Source organism: Labrus bergylta, chromosome 15, assembly GCF_963930695.1.
Source record: "Labrus bergylta chromosome 15, fLabBer1.1, whole genome shotgun sequence".
In the NCBI taxonomy this organism is placed as follows: Eukaryota; Metazoa; Chordata; class Actinopteri; order Labriformes; family Labridae; genus Labrus; species Labrus bergylta.
In genome coordinates, this window is record NC_089209.1 from 7,920,736 (window position 1) to 7,939,259 (window position 18,524).

An 18,524-nucleotide genomic window follows, 5' to 3' on the forward strand; every position below is an offset into this window, starting at 1 on the left:
CTCAGCCACCAGAGGCCGTTTACACACACCCACTCCTAATCCTGAAATACCTGCCTGGCAGCTTTAATTAACTGCTGTAGCACCCTGCCAAGCCAGATCCCCCCTCTTCCCCCCGCCCTTCCCTCTGCACTTCCCACTATCCTCGCCGATGTCTCCGTTCCAATGGAGCTGTTGCTTTATGGTCATAGTGAGCCAGAAAATCAACAGAGAAAATAGACTCTAAATCACACATTCAGATGTAGCAGTGTAGGTGGAAGAATTCTTGTACAGCCAGATCTTCGCATTGAATCATTTTGTTCTACATCTTGTCATACCACCTGTGGTTGCACTGTGCTTTTTAAAGCTATACCTCTGTTCCTGAGAACCACCTCCATCCTTGCTTTTAAACAATATCTAAAATCAAAACAAGCGGTGAGTCTGCTGCAGAAATATCTCCTTCCAAGAAAAAGACAGCAACAGTGAAAAGATGCTTGAAATGCTTAAATGCTTAAAGTTGCACTATGTAGATTTGGTATTGAAATTTGAAAGTTGGAGAAGTGCAACAATTCTATGCTATATTTCCTGAACTAAATACACAAACTTTATTCAAAGGAAAAAATGGGTCCCTGGATACAGAATGTGTACACTTCTCCAACTTTCACATTTCTCTACCAAAACTCCAAGTTTGCAAAAGGGAAGGACATACAACTGAGAGTTGGAAACTTGAGAGACAGATGGATGGTATAAATGATGTAGCTTCGACTTCAGGGCTATGTGAGCTCGTCAAATGTATTAGTGTCCAATGCAATCAGCTGATATGGGCTTATCGCAAATATACATATCGCTATTTTGTGTATATTATTTTTTTAAATGTGGAAGTATGAAGACTTCTTAAAAATGACTTCTTGTAATTTTTGCTTATGAAATCAGTACAAAATGTGTGCCGATCCATGTAGATAATATATCTACCAGGAGGATATATCTTTCAGTTGTTTCAGCCAGTATGAAGTACTGTTATCAGCTATTTGTGTTTTGTGTTTTTTTTTTTGCGTCTGTGATTTGCACTAATGCTAAAACTATCAAGTCAACAACAATGATTGGGATGATTAATGAGTAATATTTTACAGTTTGTCCATCAGAATCTCAGAATCAGTTGCTTAATAATCTCTCTGCATTGTCTGCGTCACATACACGCCAATGATTCTTCATTTTCTGCAGATATTGTAATTATATGTTTGGTATAATTTTATGACATACTCTCTTACAAGATGAAAATATGTCTGCTTTGTTTTACAACTAACACCTCTGCAAAAAGGGGCAGAAATATGAATTCATGTTGCTTTCAGCATCAATCAAACGCTCCATTTACTACCTTTAATTTTACCACTGCAGCCCGTAATTACTTGTTGCTAATTGATGTTGATTAAAAAAAGCTACTTAAATGGTTTCTCTCTCCCCAGGATCCATTTGTTGTTCTACCTAAATGTTCACTTTCTTCAGTTTCAAGAAACTTTTGCTCGTTCTATAAACTTAAGAGTAGGGAACGTGCAAGCAAAAAAAAAGGCCAGAAAAAAAATCTAATTCAGTCAGTTCCCTTTTCCTTCCACTGTACAAGAAACACACATCATCACAGTGATGTGACAACAGATAACATCTTTTCACAAGAGGATTTTATCATTTAACAAAAAGCAACTATGATTAACGGAAATCTCTTGAGGCAAAGTCAACATTTTACACGTTGTAACTCACTGTGGGAGGTGTCACTCGTAGCAAAGAACCTTCTCAGCTTTGTAATTTTCTTTTTCTAATCGAAATATCTTTTTTATCACAGCATAAATCACGGTTTGGGTTTGGTGTCCTAAAGATAATAATCATTTCTGATTAATTTCAAGGAGTCAGGAAATACAAACACATGACTTACTTTTGCCAGACTTACAGCAGGTTTTTTTTTTAAAGTATTTTTTTCAACAACTTTTCCCTTTATTGGATAGGGCAGCTGAAGATAGTATGGAAATGTTAGTGGAGAAAGTGAGGATAACAAGCAGCAAAGAGCAGAGGTTTTTAACACACTTTAGCCTCCATACATGGAGCAAATGACCCAACCTCCATGCAAGCAGATTGTTTGTGCAAACTAGTATTTTTGATCTGGAATGGATTGTTAGCTGCACTTGCATGCAAATATCTTTCTATAAATCTTTATCAGATTATCTCCAATGGGAGCCGGGATGTCTTTATGGCAAATTGTATTTTTCCTTTTCCTTTTGCTTTTGCTCTCCATAGGGATGTTTTTCTTGCATACACCAAAGCCTGCTGATACATATGTCAATACTAATTGCATTACAAACATACTACAAATGGAAAACAGAACATTTCCAATACCGTAATCCAGACCCCTGGATTCTATGTTTTCATGTAGAGTTTGTAAAAAAAGAAAAAAAAAAGATCAACGTTGTTGCAAGGTGCACAAAGGACCAAAAGTTATCATCCAGGAACTATTGACTTCTCTGGAAAGACGCAGTGGTTACCTGACGCACGATGGCATCTTTTTGTTAGTGATTCACTGCTTGAGCAAATTTTCTCGCAGATCAAGCTTTATTCCCGCCTTGCTCCGTTAAATCACAACAGAAGCAATGAGCTGGTGTGGGTCTTTATATACTCTTTCTTTCTACTTTTGCCATCATCACAGAAGCAGCAGGGGGTGAACATGTGATTCATTCATGTGTGCACATACACGCACGTTTCTGAGGTGGAGGGTACCTTCCCTTTTCAAATTTTCAAATTTCTATTTTTTCAGCCTCTGCCCCCAAATCCTGTCAGAGTGTGTCCATATCCTGTCCAATGATTGGCTTGCATCTGCCCACGCCCCCCTCCTCCGTGTGAAGTCAGAAATCCAAAAAAACATAACAACCCCAATGTCTCCTCAGGACAAGCAGCATTATTTCTGGGCAGGAAACGTTCTGTATGTGTGTGTGTGTGTGTGTGTGTGTGTGTGTGTGTGTGTTTGTTTGCTGCACGTGTGGCGGAGGCGGATGCTATTGAGAGGCGGCGGAGGAGGAGGAGGAGTGTGCAAAGACATACATGTATACGGGGTATGTGTGTGTGTGTGTACGTGCCCTTGTGTGCGTGCTTGAAAGGGGTCTAACTCTAAGGCACTTGTTCTTCAGCAGGGTGCTGTGATGTCATCCTCCCACCTCTCCACTGTGTTTTCACACCAGCGTGAGTCACAGAGCTCCAGCTCTCTTGGTGGGGAGCTGCGTGTGTGCATGCAATATCAAATCGAAGGTATTTTGAATTTGCATTCCGTCTATTCCCTTGCCTTTAGAAAACAGATTTCAAAGTGTTTTCTGTAAGTTCCTGTCCTCTACAAAGGGAAGCTGAGAGTGTGAGGGTTATAGTGCAATGCTGCTCTTGACAAACTATTTGCAGCTTTACCACATGAAGAGTTGGAGTACAATATACCATATATTCATTTCAAGCAGTGTATTTTCTTCTTCAGATATTAGAGTTTGCATGGAGCATACACATGGATAAAGCTAATTCCCATGGGACTGACTTACTAAGGTCCCTGTAGCTGAGAAAACCGCAAATTCACAACCCTTTGTGTACTACAAAGTTGGCTGTACACAAACACCCAGCAACCTTTGGCAAACAAGAAAACAGAAAGCAAAACGGTTTTTGCACTGTTGCAGGTTCCCCCCCCCCCCCTTTGCCAGTCTGACAATGAATGGAAATTGGGACAAGGATAAAAGTGCAAGACAGGCGGGAAGGAAATCTCTTTTCTTTTCTTCTTTTTTTTACTTGTATCCAACAGATTTAATATGCTTCTGGCATAAGGTTGCAGCCACAACCATAAAACATATACATGCTGTAAATAATTGAAGACCAACCCTTCCTTGGTCTTTGCCTGTGCTGTGTTTGTTTTAGCAACTGGCACATTCAGCTTGGTGGACAGGACTTGAAGGCGTGTTCCTATAGAGCTGATTGCAGAGGGCTTGTGATGAAGTGGTTTATTTGTCTAGCTCTAACTGCTTCAAACCGAGAACATCAGAGCCATATGCTCCAGGCTGCAGACTCCAACACATGAACAGGGAACACTAAAGCAGCCAAAAGTTACCATGATGAAATCAATGCCTCTTAAGACCAATCATGTGTTCTCATGTCATTTTTGAAGTGCCCATGCCAGCCATGTCCCAACTTAAAAAGGCCGCTCAATTTGAAACCTCAAAATATAGGTCCAATTCAAACCTCTGATCATGCAACTCTGATCAACACTTGGGATCGAGTTTTCTCGTACTGCCTCAGGCACTGCAATGCAATAAATAATCTATCCAAAAAACATTCAGATGAGTGCAAGAAATCCATCTAAAAAATTATAAATAAAAGCTTTCTTGCTATATAATGTAGTTGACTTCTTGCAACCAAACTGCAATACCCACAAGGTCCACTAGGGCACAAAGGCTCATACTTTGGGGGGCACTTTCCTATGCTGTTAAAGGTCATGAATGAGAAGATTACCATGAGCAGGTATAATGAATGAGAAAATTTGCAATCAAATAATCCTATTCCTGATTACTTGACTTATCCCCGTATAGTTTATTAAGGGTTGACAACCATTGGATTAGTTGAAATAGCAACATTTATAGCATTATATTATATCATAAATCCGCACAAAAACATTGAATCAAGTTATTTAATCACGCTAACAAGAGTGCTGGTTGTCGGATTGTGAAGCAGAACAGTGATAGCTCCGCCCACTCAGTGGTAGACGCCTTATAGTGTTGTAGCAAGAGTAAAACTGAAGGACACCCAACAGATCGAATGCGTATAATGTAAGTATCCACTTTTCTCAAATTCGATCAGCCTTTCACAAGGATCATGGCCAATTTTTCTTTTCAAAGCTCTTGATTTTTAGGCATCTCGTCTTTTTCTTAAACATAGTTTTTTTGTTAGCCGTCTGTCAGCCAAGCACTCAGCCCAGTTAACCGGTTAACCAGTTAACCGGTTAACTGTCACAACAACAGTGTGTAACAAAACCCTCATTGCACACACACAAACACACACACACACACTCCAATCAAGACACAGGGCTCTCCACTTGTGAAAAACAAGCGCATCAAATTCTGTCTATTTTGAGAGCACACTGTCTGCATGAAGCCGCTGAGAAGAGAGACAAAAGAGCCAGTGTATGTGAAAACAACTTGTCGCCTTTCTTCATGTCAATCTCTATTAGTGTAGGAGCGCCGCTTGAGTGGAACTTTGTGAATGGGGCCCATTCTCTTCATTCCTCTGCTTCCAGGGGCAACAGAGGCAGGCATTCCTCCGCTCTCCCTCGCTGGGTTACAGCGGTCATGTATCTTGAGGGTGGTCGCCTCATGTCTGACTTCACTAGCTTGACATCTTAATATGTCTCAGACAGAGTGTAATGTCAGCATCAGATATAGTAACACCAGGTTCAATGCTGGTATGTAAAGGGCATGCTGTAAGAGAGTAGGAGCTTCAAAAAAAAAAAAAAAAACCTTCCTCATTAAGATTTCTTCAGTCACTTCATTCCACCAAGGGAGAACATAAAAGATGATAGTAGTAAAAGAGGAGAGTCTGCAAATACAAGGATAGGCCATTTGAAGGGGCATGTATTATTAACCGTTTACCATTTTACCTCCATTACTTTGAAGAAGAAACTGCAACACTATCTTTTTGATCTGATAAACAGTTAAGGATTTAATCTGGGCTTATTGAAACATATTTTATCAGTGATTATCTAAAGAAAAAACAGAGGTAGAGGAGCAGATTCAACTTTTTTCCCCCTGATGTCATCACAGCAGATATGAAATCATCTCCTGTACAAAACAAAAAGGATTTCCTTTGGATATTTTGGTGCGTTTTGGTCATTGCATAAAAGTTTCAAAATGATAGTCAACAACTCACCCTGTTAAATGACTGTGTAGTCGGAATTTAGGACACACTAACTGACATTACAGTATAATTAGTATCCATTGTGAAACTGGGACACAGGATTTGGCTTGACAAGAACTGTGTCCCAGTTTTTAACTACATCAAATTGTAACATTGTTTTTGTTAATTAACTACAGTACATACACACTGATGAAGTGTGGAAAGAACTGGACGGACATTAAGTCCAATAATGCAGGGCAGAATTTAAAGGGAGGGGACCCATAGTGTAACACAAATTGGCCGTGAAGTTGAGCTTTGATTCAATCGTTGTTTTTTTTTTTTTGTTTTTTTTTTATCATTTCCTGATAGCTGAAAACAACACATAACTTTTTTTTGTGCACCAAAAATGTGTACTAAGAGGTTAAATAGATGACATGCCAAGTCTGTTTTGGCACCTGTGCTGACATTAAGTCGAGGTATTTTGTTGGATTGATACTTGGCATCAGTCAGAAAAAAGTTGGATTGATGCATCCCTTTTATGCATACACATATTATTTTGGAGATGAGCTGTCATTCAGTTAAGATAAAAGCAGAGAAATCCAGTGAAAACAGATAATATTCAGGGAATAACAGTCAACAACCTGACTGTGTTGGCTGTGTGTCAGCATTTTTGTTTCATAAACTTAATTTGATATTGTGGAAAGCTACAGGAAAATACATTGTCTATGATTCCTGCCAATAGGATTTAACTAGTTTTTCCATCTCTATCATTTCAATAAAGTTAATACTTTATATGTAGCTGCCCCGACAGAGTCCAGTGTGTTAGCTATACTGTATACCTCATGTTGGAGCTGGATTATAAAAATGCCTTCAGGTTCAAAGGGGGATAGGGGCAGGGTTATGATACAATGCACTACTATACGATGCTATATAATATGATGGGTTATGATAAAATAAGATAAGAGATGATACTGATACCATACCAAACCATAACAAACCATACCATACCATACTATACCATACCAAGAGCTACACACCTTTAGCTGCCTCCCCAGTAGCAGTACAGTAATACATTTCTATGAAAACGTCTTTAAGTTTAAAGTAAAAAATGAAACGAGAAGGAGAGAGAGAAAATGTACTACTGCATTGCAAGTGAGTGTTATGGCAATCTATTGGGCCTAGATGGCCTAGCGGTTAGTTCACGTTAGTTAAAGAGGCTAAGTCCCATAACAGACAAAAAATACTATGTTTACTACTACATGGTACCCTGCCCACGTTCTGTCAATATCATTTTGCCGGTTGAGCAATATCAGAAACAGTTATGATACCTATTGCATCTATAACTCCAAACGTTCTGCTATACTTTGACAAGTTTTTCTCATCATAGTTGTGGGATTTCATTTTTTGCCGACACTCAGAAAAATGAGCTGAAGACTGATTTTGACAGCAAGAAATGTCAGCAGCTGTTTGTTGCATCATGCGCACACACACATGCATACGCGCACACACACACACACACACACACACTCCTCTGCATCAGGAGTCAGTTTCTAAGAGGCTGCACAGTCTGCCTCTGTGCCTTTTATCCTTTAATCCAATGATGAAGTTAGAGTGCATGAGAACATTATTCTCATCAGTCAAGTAGATTAAAGACACAGGACACTGCTCAGCATTATAAACCTCATAGTACCATAATGTTCTCAAGTTGTCTGTATTTTCTGAGGCCTAAGTAGCTGATGTCGCACTACATTATCGGCATAACAAACGGGAAAGTTGATCAGTTAGTTATTGTAAGTGATGTGTCTTTCTCTGCTTTAATCCGTGCTGAATTTAATTCCGTTGCAAACATAATTAGACCACTTGAGTACATCCTGGGGGAGCAGTTTTTCACCAGGGAACAATACAAACCGCCCTCACAAATATCCGCCCCATGACAGAACGGGCTGGGTAGTGTTAGGACCCACGGAGCTACAGGACTAGAGAGGTTTTAACGACGATGATCTCCTTTCCTTTGTCTTTATTAGATTGTTATGTAAGTCTGGATGCCATTTTAGAATAATGGATGTAAAGTGGATATAAAAAGGAGCTAATGAGTAAATGAAGATGGGAATATACTGTCCCTGGAATCAGAATATAATTAGGATTAAAAGGAAAAAGAGAGGCCAAGTACAGAGACAAAAGAACATGATTGAAGATATTCACAGGTGTCTATGTGGGAGAGAGATGAATTCCTGTGACGCCTATACTGTTCACCCACTCTTTATGTAGGCACCTATTCAGCCACTTTAATTAGGCCACTGTTCTTTCTCTTATCTAATTAAAATTGTGAGCTGAAATAATTAATGTATATGATGGAGGCCAACAAGTTGAATTTGCAAGGCTTGGAGTATGCATGTAGGTTTTTTTTTTTTTTACATATAGTGGCTGGTGGCGCAGTGGTTGGTGTGTGCGCTCCATGTATGGAGGCTGTGGTCCTCCAGGCGGGCGGCCCAGGTTCCATCTGTGGCTCCTTTTCCTCATGTCATTCCCCACTCTCTCTCGCTCTCTCCCTGATTTCCGACTCTATCCACTGTCCTATCTCTCCATTAAAGGCACAAAAAAACCAAAAATAATTCTTTAAAAAAAAGTAATAATAAAAAAATGAATTCCATTTCCCCCCTCGCCAGTGTAACTCTAATGTGTTTATTTCAAATCTGTTATAGTTAATGTCTGTATTGTCTAGACCACCATAAAAAGACGTGGTGTGCTTTGTGTTTATGCCATTATGCAAAAAGCTGTCTGTTGGCTGGCATAATCAACCACTTCAGGGGTAAATGAATGAAAATAAACTACTTTGTAAAGGTTTTAATAAAGGAGATTTACTGACTGTGACCTACGGGAAGCTCAGAGGCCATTATGAATCAACTTTCCCCTACATCAACAATTAAAACAGTGGCAGAGAAAAACTAAGGTCATCTGCCCAAATACTTTATAGAAGCTGTTTTCCAAATCCTGAATATTTCTAGAACATTTCACTAGTGCGTTTTTTTTCCTGTTTTCCCTGTAGGTGGAGCGGGGACAGGAAATGCTGTAAAAAGGACAATGCAGAAATCCAGGATGAGGGACAAAGCGACGGAGTCTAATACTATTATGACAGCTTTAAGCCTTCATGTCTTATGTATAAGTGGATCTATTTACAGTATCAAGAAAACAAGTGGAAAAGAGCATACTGGGTAGAAAAAAGGAGCAGCTTCATTACAAAGGCCTACCTGATGATTTACTGGCAGTAAAAAAATGTGTGAAAAAATGTGCAGCTCACCCTGTCCATTTCAGGTTATTTTCAGGAATTTGTGCGCCAAAGAGTTTACACATGAGATCCAAACGGCAGCTGGACTTGGTTAAGTCCAACTTCTTTAACCAAGTCCAGTTGCCTTTTGGATAAAGCCTTGAATTACCACAACCTGGACTGAGAACTTATACACAGATAGCTAACAGTTTGAATACAGAAACAAGAAGAAACACTTTGAGAGAAAAAAACAGCAAAACTTTGTCTTATAATGGAATATATTCTGTTTTAATGAGTATGTTTTGCTTCTTTTGCTTTTAAAGTTTTGTATGTGCTTTCTACTGAGGCAACAAGATAAGAGAAATCTCTGAACAAGTTACAATTCCAACCAGACTAAAAAAAACAGCCCTGCAGCAACTACTTCAAACGGCATTGAACCACCCTGACTCTGTGTAGTAATGACTCCAGAGAAACTAGTTGACATTCACCCTTGACAAACGGAGAATGTATCCTGTCTATGTCACACAACAGGTTTGTATTTTAAAGAATGATCAACCTTTGATCTGATTTTTTTCATTTATGTACATTTTAAATTATATAATCAATGAAAAATGTAAAGTCCTATATTACAGCAGCTTGAGCTGTATTTGAAGCTTATAATCAATATTTTCTTAAGATTTATTTTTGGGCTTTTTATGCCTCCATTCGAGAGAGAGAGAGAGAGAGAGAGAGAGAGAGAGAGAGAGAGAGAGAGAGAGAGAGAGAGAGAGAGAGAGAGAGTGGGGAATGACATATTAGCCACAGACCAGACCCAAACCCCAGTCGCCCGCCCTCGGGGGCCAAGGCTCTGCACATCAACCACAAGTCAACCAGCGCCCTGATAATCAATATTTTTTTATGATAATGTTAAAATAGATATTTTAGTGATATTGCTCTTAGTGACCAATGCACAGTTCGCCTCAAACTGAGAAGCATTTATAAGTGCATTGCAGCTCACTTTTTACTCATAGCTTAACTATTTGAGGCAGTTTCTCATCAGCTGCAGTGAGTCGGCCTGACAGAATTAGTTAAATATTCTAAAAAGACCAATAGTGTACTAAATAAACAGCACCAAAAAACAAAGAAAGTAAGCATAGCTGGTATAAGAAAGTAAAATTAGCAGCTAAGGTCCCATATGTGTCTTGGTGGGAATCAAACCAGGACTAAACCAGGAGTGAATACAATATGATTTAATAGAAAGTCTGAACTGTACTTGTTCAAGAAAAGGCTTACTGCAAGGAGTGCCTCTCTGAATAGCACACAAACTAAAACGCTAAAAGAAAAAGAAAAAACAGCAATACAAAAAAACACTTCTGAAAAATAGGAAGTAAGAAATGAATGCAACGCCCTTTGAATATATGCATTTACCTGAACTATGTTCCAATAGCCTACTGGCATTGCTGGTTCATTGAATCAAACACTATAAAATAGCCTAACTATGGGCTATTTAATGCACAAGGATATAGACATAAACGGATTATGAGATATTCATAGTATTTTTGGTTGGACTTTTTGGACCCTGCTATTGACATGAATTACTGAGCCTTTCGACTATGCAACATTAAAAGTAACAGCGACGTCACACAGAAGCTCTGGCTTAGGGGTCCCCTGAGCCCTTGGGGCCCCTGGGCCTGGATAGGCCCGTGCGGTATAGGCTTAGCCACCCTTGGATATAAAGTAAATGCCTTCTTTGTGTCATATAATGGGCTTTATTCACCACTTTCCTTCAAACTAAACTATGACCAAGGTCAAGGATGCATCTTGTCATGACTCAGTATGTCCTGCCTATGGTCCTGTCCCAGTGTAATAACAGGCTACTGTAGCTAATTATGTCATAATTACATTTCAGTCGGTGTAATCTTGTCAAATGAATCTAATTTCCTGGCAACACATCTTTCAGCTAGTTTAACTGTAGAGTTTTCTTTTTTTTTTTTAATGTTTGTGTATCAGGATGCATTATTAGTCAATATGCTGAACGAGCTTCCGGAGTTTAATAACCTTCAGTGTTCATCAACACCATCAACACCATCAACCTTCAACACACACACACACACACACACACACACACACACACACACACACACACACACACACACACACACACACACCAGTTGCGTCGCTGAGAAGGCCATTATACGATTCTGTTGCCAGAGCAACGCTCTTTCTCCCTCTCTCCCATCCTGTCTCATGCATGCAGCGGTGTCCGCTTCTCTTTTGGACCCTATCGCGAGACTGTGACACCTCTCTCTCTCTCTCTCTCTCTCTCTCTCTCTCTCTCTCGCTCTCCTCATAATGTGTGCGAGCGGCTTATCTGATCAGTATCGCGAGGTTTCGATCCTCGGAGAAGTTTAGGGGAGGGCGGTGACCTCATCGTCGTCGTCGCGAGCGAAGGCGGAGCGAACCGCTGCAACTTTTGGATGAACTTCTGATTTGAACAAACCGAGAGGCGGTCGGCGGCAGAGTGAGCACGGACAACAACAAGACACACACACACACACACGCACACACAAAGGTGAAGCCACGAACTCATCCAAACAGCTTCGTGTTGTCTTTACCGGGCCGTGACGATTTGTATTTGCCCGGTGGTTAGCCAGAGGGGAGCGTTGTTATTTTTCTCCTCGAAAACGCAGAGACAAGGTGGAAATTGACAAAAGGTGAGTGCGCTCTACCCCTCCCTCTGTTTGGCTTCCCACCCCAACATACATGCGATACCAACATCTTTCAACACCGTTACTTTCCGATTCACAGTCAAGTTTTTGATGCTTTTTACTCGCCGTGTTTGCGTGTGTGTGTTTATGTGCGCGCTCCTGTGGGTCCGTGAAATGATTTTCAGGTGGCCAGAAAAACTACACTTAAAAAAAAAAAAGTTGAACCAGCAGTTGCATAGTGTTAGAAAGGTTGCTTGTGTGGTGTGTCATTCAAAAATCCGATATTCAGAGGGATTTTATCACTTGGTTATTGAGGGGAAACATGTCGAGTTGTGCAGCTTCTTATGGCCACCACTCATTTCGCATTTTCGTCCCTCGCAGCCTCTTCACAACAGCCCACAGCTTCTTAAAATGCAACGAGTCACCCTGCAGTTTTAAAGAAACAGGAAACCAAGCAAAGTGACTATCAGATAAAGGTAATGGTTGTTTGGTTTAGACCCTGCGTGGCTGCTGTGTAATTGTGATGGCTAGCTGCAGTCTGGGGAGGGAAGGGGAGGGGGGGGGGGGTCCTGTCATCCTCAAGCAAGCCACCTTTTCTTTTTTTTCTTTACTTCTGAACATGACACATGCATCATCTTTCAGTGCAGTGTAATGCATCGTTGTGTTGTTGTTTGGACATTTGCAGCCATTCATTTAGTGTTTTTTTTAAAGGTGCGGATCCACATAGACATCTGTTGTTTTGTTTTTGTTTGTTTTTTTGCAGAAAAAGTTTGGGATTTATTTTTCTTCTAAACGGGCTTCTTGGATATTTTTTTTAAATGTTGCTGGCAGCAGTGACTGCAGAGAAAAGTGCAAAGGAAGGAACTTGCATGAAGTCAAATGTTAATTTTCAAGCACAATATTCTGCTCGGTGCTCTGTCAAAACCAGTCTCATTAATCAAAATGGCCGTCCCTGTAGTCTTGTCAGATGTGAGTAGTGATGTTAACAGTGCTTTATTGAAGTGATGCAGGTGCCTTGGAGGCTTTCATCACCCGAACACTGAAGCAAAGATTTAGATTTATTAAAAAAAGAAGACTTCATTCTGACCAAAGTTTGCTTACGTGTAAACTGTTGGTATGTGCTTTTGTCTGAGTTCTCTTCTGCCCCCAATGGCACCCTGAGAGGGGTTTTTTATTGTGAGTGGACCCCCTGTAGATCCCCCAGTCCTTTCTATTATTGCTGCTATCTCAACCTGTGGAGTCTTTCCTCAGGCAACCAGCCTCAGCTCTCTCTCTCTCTCTCTCGCTCTCTCTCTCTCTCTCTCTCTCACACACACACACACACTTAAAACCTACTTCATTTCCCTGAACAAGTTCTAAGTAGACTGTCTAAGAATCCCATTTCTATTCAGTGGCTGTCCTGGGTGGGTCAAATTCTCAACTTACCGTAACAGCAGCATTTGAGATATTGTCTCTTAACGACTCTTGTTGGTTTTACTAGCCACCAAAACCTACATGAATCTATAAGCAGCCTAACAGCCTGTCACGCTGTCCCCTTCAATGTTGCCCCCTTCATGAAAGACCTGGAGGCTGCGTTGCAGTTACAATATCAAATAGGCTATTGAAATCGAGTGTGTAGGAGGAGGCGCACATGTTCTGTAATACGTGCAGCTGCCGAATTAAAGGGGAGGTAGAAGAGAAGAGAAGAGAAAGGAATACCAGGGTTGCTGATGGACAGCTATAAGATGGAGAAATGACTGATTGGATGTAGGGCAGCTGAAACCTCCCTCCAGGTGTTCCTGGGTGAAGCGACTGGATTTGGCTGCAGCGCACTTGTTTCCCTCTCTGTCAGGAGAGTCTCCTCTCTGTTGTTTTGACACTCGGGGTGGGGGGGTGGGGGGGGGTTTGTGTGAAGATGTTCTCATGGCACAATGAAGACGAGTTGTTCTTATACTGCTGTCGACAAGGACTTGTATGTCTGCACCAAACCAATACCTGGAAAACGGAAAAGAAATAACTTTGACGAAATCTGTGTCACTGACTGCAAACCAACAGTTTACCAAGCAAGATGTTCTTTAGTGCTACTGGATGAATTATGGCTGCCCCAGGCAACTATTGTTTAAAGCTCCCGTGAGGAGTTTTGAATGGTTATGAAACAGACCGACATGAATAACAATGCCGTATGAGCTTATAAAGCCAACCAAACTATGAGCTAGAAGATTCATTATTTCAATTTTGAATATGTTATATCCTTGTCATGCTGTGGTGGCTACCTGTCCTACCTGAAAGCTGCCAAAACAGACTTTTTGGAATGTTTCGATGCCTAAGAGTCCTTGTCGGTTGCGTGCAAGATATTTAAAATAAAGCAGGATTGGATTTTTAGTCAGAAGAGAAAACACTACTCCCACATCTATAGGATCACATTAGTGAAATGATAAATCATCTTTGCTTTTTTCACAGGGCCAAAATCAACACAACCCCAAAGTTCCTTTCAGGAGCTTTAAGAGAGATGAAACAGGATTGATTTGAGAAAATTTGTAACGACATCAGTTCAGTGCTGTCAGTGAGTGTATCACGACTAAAAAAGCAAAATGTTTGCAAGTGTCCAACACATTTTATTTAACAAAATGTTATGATGCTTTAAATGATCAGGAAACAGGGGTTGTAAGTAATTTATAAAATGTAGTTAAAAGAGTAATGTTTCAAAATGTTTTAGATGATTCAGGTCTTAGAACAATGTTACCAAGCGTATCACATGCCTGCAGGGTTGTTAGTACAGCTTTATTGCACTGGTATCAGATCAATATTGTGTGATGCAGGAGTTCAGGTTTCAGAATCAGTAGTGGGAAGGAAAAAAAATGTCTTTTGGTTGGTTCTTGCTCATAACATCCTATGGTTTAAATGTGTATCAGATGCACTGTGATTGGGATGTGGTCACTCTTTCAAAAATCCTCTAATGTGCAGCCTAGGCCTGTCTGGAACAGGCAAGAGTTTTGGCAGTGCGCTCAAGCACAGAAACCTGGCAAGTGCAAAGTCAGTAAAAGGAGGACAGTTCAGTCCCATAGCTGGCCAGCTTGCATTTTTTTGCTGAGGATTCGTGGAATTGTAAGCGCTAGCAGGAGCTGTAAATGAGATTTTACCTGTTAATGGCCCCACACATTAGCCTCACTTTGCCCCCTTTATTCCCTCCCAGTCTATTTTTTCATATTCCCCTCCTTCTCCCCTTCTCTCTCACTTCTATTGCCGCTTTTTTACTCTCAACCTCCCACGGCTCACTCCTACCGTCACTGACAGTTCCTTTTCCTTTCGTCTTGTTTCCTTCCTGTTGTGGAATTCATGCCAGGAGGACTCTGACATACTCATCATTTCTGTCCATATCTCTCACCTTATCTTTCCTTCCCCATTTCCCTCTCTCTCTCTCTCGCTCTCTCTCGCCCTCCGTCTTGTCTCATTTCTCCATTTATTGTCTGATTCTGTCTCCCTCCCCTTCTTCTCTGTCTCTGCATGTGCAAGAATGGAATGTGAGTTCCCCCTTTTTAAGGTCTCGGGGTGGGCTGTGCTTTGAGAAACAGAAGAGCAAGAAATACTCGTTAACAGTGAGTAGATCATTGCAGGACAAAATGATTTAATAAAACTACTAGGCCCCAGCAGATGAGGGTTTTCCCTCTAGGAGAACTCAGAGGTGGCCTTCTTACCGAAATTTATGCAGATTATTACCATAATCCAAATACGATTCCTCATATTTCAAGAGCGTTGTGTTAAATTCATCATTTCCATCTGTAATTGCATCAGCAGACTTACTCCAGGATGACTCCAGGATGCTACACTAGCTAATTAGTACTGCCCATTATGAGCACATTTCACACTACAGACAGTGTGGTATTTTTGTCAGGTCTGACAGTGGAGGGAATACAGCAAAAAAAAAAGGTCTGATGGTTTAGCCTGGACTGAAAGAACTGTCATTGTGGGTCTACAAGTGTCCCTCTCAAGCGACGACTTCCCTGGTAACAAATATATGGTTGTTTGTCGAAAAGGCTGATGTTCAAAACAGGAAGAACAAGCAAAGATACACAGCTTCTCTATTGAGTTGGGACTTGCAGAGACAGGCGTCATGATTCTAATGCTGAACCCTGATGCTATTAAAGTTCCGTTTCCAACTATTACATTTACTCTGTCAACCTTTTGTAAATGCTTTTTACCCCCATTACATTTCAAATAATTTTCTATTCCTTTCGCTGTGTGAAAATGTTAGATGAGTTGCTTTGTGAAAACAAAGTCAGCATATGAAACTTGAGTCCACTACAATACAAAGATAATAAACTCTCAGGGCTGCAGGGATAACTGCATTACAAAAATAGTGCGAAAACAGCAGTCCTGTAAAGCCTACTGTGGGTTTGTGCTCTCTGCTTTCATCACTGCTTGTGTTGTAGCTGCATCACGGTACACTGCAGAAGCAGTGGCATGGCAGGCGGTAAACTTTATGAAACAAATCTCAAAATGACAGCAAACAAAAACCCAACACAGAACTACTAGAAAACATGCCAAACCACAGGAGTAAGTAAAATAAGTTCCATACTGCCACCATCCTAGTTACAATGAGGAGTATGCAATCCTGGAGAAATATCATGGTTCAATGTTGATACAAATTCCATGATATAAAGCTCGACTCTTCACTGGGAATTAATGTACTAAGTGTCAGCCAAGTTGTGGACTTAAACCAGAGTTGCATGCTGCACATCTTGCATGCCAAGAGTATTTCAATAATCAGTTCTGCTACTATAGCTAACATCATAACACGCAATCAGGCAAACAACACAGTAAGCAGAATATCCGTGGGCAACTGTAGTTTTGCTCACAATGAGACACTTCTTTCCAAATACAGATCTGTGTACAAACACTTTTTTTTTTTACAGCATACAGTTGCAAGCTGGGGGATGTATTTGCTAAAATAAGTGTTTTGGATTAGAAATGCATATCCAAACTTTACATTACAGAAATTCTGTTTTAATTTGGCTGTGCATCAACATTTGAATCACCTGTGTTGAATTATTTTACGGGCAAATCAACTTGTAACTCTTCTTTTCATTCATCAGATAGTTTGACCTGTTTTACTTTTTTTATTTCCAACATTGCTTTGTCCTTAAAGTATTCTTAACGGTCACATCCCCAAAGAGTAAAGTGCAGAGTTTTAAGAAAGCTTAGGTCTGTGTGCTCTGACACATTAGAATTGCAAGCTCACATATTGTTTTTGCTTAACAAACAGCCCTTGCGGTGTTTCCTCTGATATGTGAAATTGCATATCTCTTTGATCCATGGTCTTTTGCAGCGAATAAATTGGCGTCTCTGTTGAGGCTTTCAGTTCAGGCTATATCAGGACCTTTCGTACCTGAGGTGTGAGGATTTAAAAGCTACAATTTCCCCGTCTTGCACCCCTTTCCCTTTCTCCGTTTCCCCCTCCTCGTCTGTTACTAACTTCTTAATTAGGGATTATATCACATGAAAGCAGTAAGGATTACAACCCCCTTCCCTCCCCTGTTAGATTCAGTTGTGACAGATGAGCAAAAAATCTGTAAAAAACACGATGAAACAATGACTATGCGTGCTAATCCATGCAGAAGTAAACAGGAGGAACATACTGTACAGATGGAGAGCTCTGAGAGAAAGAGAGGAAGCAGCCTAGATGTTATGAGAATGAAAAAAAAAGCTTAGATGCTGTCAGCATGAGCTAACTTCTACAATTATGTTATGCATGATATAAGATTATGCAGCAATAGTAATGGATGGAGCAACTGAATCAGTATATATGATGTATAGCAAGGACCTCTCGGTATGATACGTTTTTAAGATGTATATTAGGATACTTCATGAAACATATTCAACATATTTTACACAAAACTTTAAAGTGGAGTGGAGCCAAGAATACAGTTTGCTTTGTTTTCGAGTCAAAACCATTTAATTCAGAATTTCCCTTCCAATTTAGAACATAGGCTTTTCATGATATCAATAACTGTTTTGTTACCATGACAACAAAAATATAAGCCCTGGGCACCTGAAATTGGGAACTTTCTTATTAATTACCAACCTGCACATAGACAAAGTCACTGAACACATACCAACTCATTGGAAATACTGATAACAGTAACAAGAGGTATAATAAAGAGGAGTTTCCCAAACGAGGCTCTAATGGACCAAAATGTCATGTTGGAATTTAAGATGTGTTGGGATGGGCTACAACTAATACTGAAGAGTGGAGGAACACTGTCCTCGCTGAAGGCTACGTAATTGAGTTTCGCAACAAAATCATATTGATTACATAATATTCATGAGTTTCCTCACTGTCTGCGGTTGTTGTGCTGCATGACGCAATGACCCCCTAGTTTTTGTTGAAAATTCCTGTTCTGTAGCATCCCTGATTACTTTTTTCAGCAGGGGCGATTCTGTGAATTAGTTATCGGTTATGATCAGTCGTTAAACAAAGTCCATGCACATTTGTTGTTGTTACTGTTTCGAATTCACATCTTTTTGCACATTTTCTCTTTTGTACTTGTATTTTCAATTTTTGTATTTTTTTTTATACTATTACAGTCTACATCTTGGGTAGGAAAGAAACAACTGTTTGATTTTTCTGCATGTCAAAAATTGACGATGAAGATGTCTTTGACTTTGATTAGGAGATCAACAAAACAAGGCGACTGTCTGGTTTGAGAAATCCATTGCCGGTG

At 40.2% G+C, this 18,524-nt stretch overlaps 1 protein-coding gene across 5 annotated transcripts in view; it reads left to right on the forward strand.

The window, feature by feature from the left end:
• The first annotated feature begins 11,576 nt into the window (after window positions 1–11,576).
• The window catches only part of sipa1l1 (signal-induced proliferation-associated 1 like 1), an 83,685-nt gene continuing 76,737 nt past the window's right edge, over window positions 11,577–18,524 (forward strand). For all 5 annotated transcript variants that reach the window (XM_020628022.2, XM_065963509.1, XM_065963506.1 and 2 more), the window contains exon 1: window positions 11,577–11,829. The gene's annotated coding sequence lies outside the window, so the exon portion shown is untranslated. The remainder of the gene's footprint in view (window positions 11,830–18,524) is intronic.